Consider the following 4,924-nt stretch of genomic DNA (forward strand, 5'->3'; position numbering starts at 1 on the left):
GGTTACTTGATAAGAATGGGGAGAGTGGGGTTACTGGGTACGAATGCGGAGAATGTGTTTACTGGGTAAGAATGGGGAGAATGGGTTTACTGTGTAAGAATTGGGGATTTAGGGGTTACTTGGTAACAATGGTAGAGAAAGGGGAAACTGGGTAAGAATGGGGAGTATGGGGTTACTGGGTAAGAATGGGGAGAATGGGCTTACTGGTTAAGAATGGGGAGAATGGTGTTACTGGGTAGGAATGGGGATAATGGGGTTACTGGCTAAGAATGGGGAGAATGGTGTTACTGGGTAAGATTGCGGGAATGGCGTTACTGGGTAAGAATGGGGAGTATGGGTTACTGGGTATCAATGGGGATAATGGAGTTACTGGGTAAGAATGGGGAGAATGGGGTTACTAGGTAAGAATGGGGCGCATGGGGTTACTGGGGAAGAATGGGGAATATGGGGTTACAGGGTAAGAATGGGGAGTAAGGGGTTACTGGGTAAGAATGGGGAGTATAGGGTTACTGGGTAAGAATGTGGTTACTGGGTAAGAATGGGGAGAATAGGGTTCCTGGGTAAGAATGGGGAGAATGGGGTTACTGGGTAAGAATGGGAAGAATGTGGTTACTGGGTTGTAATGGGGAGAATGGGGTTACTGGGTAAGAATGGGGAGAATGTGGTTACTGGGTAAGAATGGGGAGAATGGGGATACTGGGTAAGAATGGGGAGAATGTGGTTACTGGGTAAGAATGGGGAGAATGGGGATACTGGGTAAGAATCGGGAGAATCGGGTTACTGGGTTGTAATGGGGAGAATGGGGTTACTGGGTAAGAATGGGGAGAATGGCGTTACTGGCTAAGAATGGGGAGAATGGGTTTAATGGGAAAGAATGGGGAGAATGGGGTTACTGGGTACGAATGGGGAGAATGGCGAGAATTTGGTTACTGGGAAAGAATGCGGAGAATGGCGTTACTGTGTAAGAATGGGGAGAATGGGGTTGCTGGGGAAGAATGGGGAGAATTGAATTACTTGGTAAGAATGGGTAGAATGTGGTTAACGGGTAAGAATGGGGAGAATGCGGTTACTGGGTACGAAGGGGGAGATTGGCGTTACTGTGGATCACTGGGGAGAATGAGGTTACTGGGTAAGAATGGGGAGAATGGAGTTACTGGGTAAGAATGGGGAGAATGTGGTTACTGGGTTGTAATGGGGAGAATGGGGTTACTGGGTAAGAATGGGGAGACTGTGATTACTGGGTAAGAATGGGGAGAATGGGGATACTGGGTAAGAATCGGGAGAATCGGGTTACTGGGTTGTAATGGGGAGAATGGGGTTACTGGGTAAGAATGGGGAGAATGGCGTTACTTGCTAAGAATGGGGAGAATGGGGTTAATGGGAAAGAATGGGGAGAATGGGGTTACTGCTTACGAATGGGGAGAATGGGGTTACTGGGTAAGAATGGGGAGAATTTGGTTACTGGGTAAGAATGCGGAGAATGGCGTTACTGTGTAAGAATGGGGAGAATGGGGTTGCTGGGGAAGAATGGGGAGAATTGGGTTCCTTGGTAAGAATGGGTAGAATGTGGTTAACGGGTAAGAATGGGGAGAATGCGGTTACTGGGTACGAAGGGGGAGATTGGCGTTACTGTGGATCACTGGGGAGAATGAGGTTACTGGGTAAGAATGGGGAGAATGGAGTTACTGGGAAAGAATGGGGAGAATGGGGTTACTGGGTATGAATGGGGAGAATGGGGTTACTGGGTAAGAATGTGGAGTATGGCGGTACTTGGTAAGAATGGGAAGAATGGAGTTACTGGGTAAGAATGGGGAGTACGGGGTTACTGGGTAAGAATGGGGAGAATGGGGTTACTGGTTAAGATTGGGGAGTTTGGGTTTACTGGGTAAGATTGGGGAGTATGGGATTACTGGGTAAGAATGGGGAGAATGGGTTTACTGGGTATGAATGGGGTTACTGGGTAAGAATGGGGCGAATGGGTTTACTGGGTAAGAATGGGGATAATGGAGTTACTGGGTAAGAATAGGGAGAAAGGGGTTATGTGTAAGAATGGGGAGAATGGGGTTACTGGGTAAGAATGGGGAGAATGGGGTTACTGGGTAAGAATGGGGATAATGGGGTTACTGGGTAAGAATGTGGAGTACGGGGTTACTGGCTAAGAATGGGTAGTATGGGGTTACTGGATAAGAATGGGCAGAATGCGGTTACTGGGTAAGAATGGGGAATATGGGGGTACTGGGTAAGAATGGGGAGTATTCGGTTACTGGGTAAGAATGGGGAGTATGGGGTAACTGGGTAAGAATGGGGAGAATGGGGTTACTGGGTATGAATGGGGAGAATGGGGTTACTGGTTAAGAATGGGGAGTATGGGGTTATTGGGTAAGAATGGGGAGAGTGGGCTTACTGGGTAAGAATGGGGAGAATGGGGTTACTGGTTAAGATTGGGGAGTATGGGATCACTGGGTAAGAATGGGGAGAATGGGTTTACTGGGTATGAATGGGGTTACTGGGTAAGAATGGGGCGAATGGGTTTACTGGGTAAGAATGGGGATAATGGAGTTACTGGATAAGAATAGGGAGAAAGGGGTTATGGGTCAGAATGGGGAGAATGGGGTTACTGGGTAAGAATGGGGAGAATGGGGTTACTGGGTAAGAATGGGGATAATGGGGTTACTGGGTAAGAATGTGGACTACGGGGTTACTGGCTAAGAATGGGTAGTATGGGGTTACTGGATAAGAATGGGCAGAATGCGGTTACTGGGTAAGAATGGGGAATATGGGGTTACTGGGTAAGAATGGGGAGTATTCGGTTACTGGGTAAGAATGGGGAGTATGGGGTAACTGGGTAAGAATGGGGAGAATGGGGTTACTGGGTATGAATGGGGAGAATGGGGTTACTGGTTAAGAATGGGGAGTATGGGGTTATTGGGTAAGAATGGGGAGAGTGGGCTTACTGTGTAAGAATGGGGAGATTGGGGTTGCTGGGAAGGAATAGGGAGAATGTTGTTACTGGGTAAGAATGGGGAGTATGGGTTTACTCGGTAAGAATGGGGAGAATGGTGTTACTGGGTAAGAATGGGGAGAATGGGGTTACTGGCTAAGAGTGGGAAGAATGGGGTTACTGGGTAAGAATGGGGAGAATGTGGATACTGGGTAATAATGGGAATTATGGGGTTACTGGGTAAGAATGGGAAGTATGGGGTTACTGGGTAAGAAAGGGGTGAATGGGGTTACTGTGTAACGATGGGGAATATGGGGTTACTGGCTAAGATTGGGGAGAATGGGGTTACAGGGTATGAATGGGGAGTATGGGCTTACTGGGTAAGAATGGGGAGAATTGGATTAATTGGTAAGACTGTGGAGAATGGGGTTAATGGGCAAGAATGGGGAGAAAAGGGTTACTGAGTAAGAATGGGGAGAATGGAGTTTACTGTGGAAGAATAGGGAGAATGGGTTTACTGGGTAAGTATGGGGAGAATTGGGTTAGTTAGTTAGAATGGGGAGAATGGGGTTACTTGATAAGAATGGGGAGAGTGGGGTTACTGGGTACGAATGCGGAGAATGTGTTTACTGGGTAAGAATGGGGAGAATGGGTTTACTGTGTAAGAATTGGGGATTTAGGGGTTACTTGGTAACAATGGTAGAGAAAGGGGAAACTGGGTAAGAATGGGGAGTATGGGGTTACTGGGTAAGAATGGGGAGAATGGGCTTACTGGTTAAGAATGGGGAGAATGGTGTTACTGGGTAGGAATGGGGATAATGGGGTTACTGGCTAAGAATGGGGAGAATGGTGTTACTGGGTAAGATTGCGGGAATGGCGTTACTGGGTAAGAATGGGGAGTATGGGTTACTGGGTATCAATGGGGAGAATGGAGTTACTGGGTAAGAATGGGGAGAATGGGGTTATGGGTAAGAATGGGGCGTATGGGGTTACTGGGGAAGAATGGGGAATATGGGGTTACAGGGTAAGAATGGGGAGTAAGGGGTTACTGGGTAAGAATGGGGAGTATAGGGTTACTGGGTAAGAATGTGGTTACTGGGTAAGAATGGGGAGAATAGGGTTACTGGGTAAGAATGGGGAGAATGGGGTTACTGGGTAAGAATGGGAAGAATGTGGTTACTGGGTTGTAATGGGGAGAATGGGGTTACTGGGTAAGAATGGGGAGAATGTGGTTACTGGGTAAGAATGGGGAGAATGGGGATACTGGGTAAGAATCGGGAGAATCGGGTAACTGGGTTGTAATGGGGAGAATGGGGTTACTGGGTAAGAATGGGGAGAATGGCGTTACTGGCTAAGAATGGGGAGAATGGGTTTAATGGGAAAGAATGGGGAGAATGGGGTTACTGGGTACGAATGGGGAGAATGGGGTTACTGGGTAAGAAAGGCGAGAAGTTGGTTACTGGGTAAGAATGCGGAGAATGGCGTTACTGTGTAAGAATGGGGAGAATGGGGTTGCTGGGGAAGAATGGGGAGAATTGAATTACTTGGTAAGAATGGGTAGAATGTGGTTAACGGGTACGAATGGGGAGAATGCGGTAACTGGGTACGAAGGGGGAGATTGGCGTTACTGTGGATCACTGGGGAGAATGAGGTTACTGGTTACGAATGGGGAGAATGGGGTTACCGGGTAAGAATGGGGAGAATGGGGTTACTGGGTAAGAATGGGGAGTATGGGGTTACTGGGTAAGAATGGGGAGAATGGGGATACTGGGTATGAATGGGGAGTATGGGGTTACTGGGTAAGAATGGGGAGAATGGAGTTACTGGGTAAGAATGGGGAGAATGGGGTTACTGCGAAAGAATGGAGAGTATGGGGTTACTGGGTAAGAATGGGGAGACTGTGGTTACTGGGTAAGAATGGGGAGAATGGGGATACTGTTTAACAATGGGGAGTATGGGGTTACTGGGTAAGAAGGGGGAGAA

Source organism: Cetorhinus maximus, chromosome 31 (genome assembly GCF_964194155.1).
Source record: "Cetorhinus maximus chromosome 31, sCetMax3.hap1.1, whole genome shotgun sequence".
NCBI classification, from domain to species: domain Eukaryota; kingdom Metazoa; phylum Chordata; class Chondrichthyes; order Lamniformes; family Cetorhinidae; genus Cetorhinus; species Cetorhinus maximus.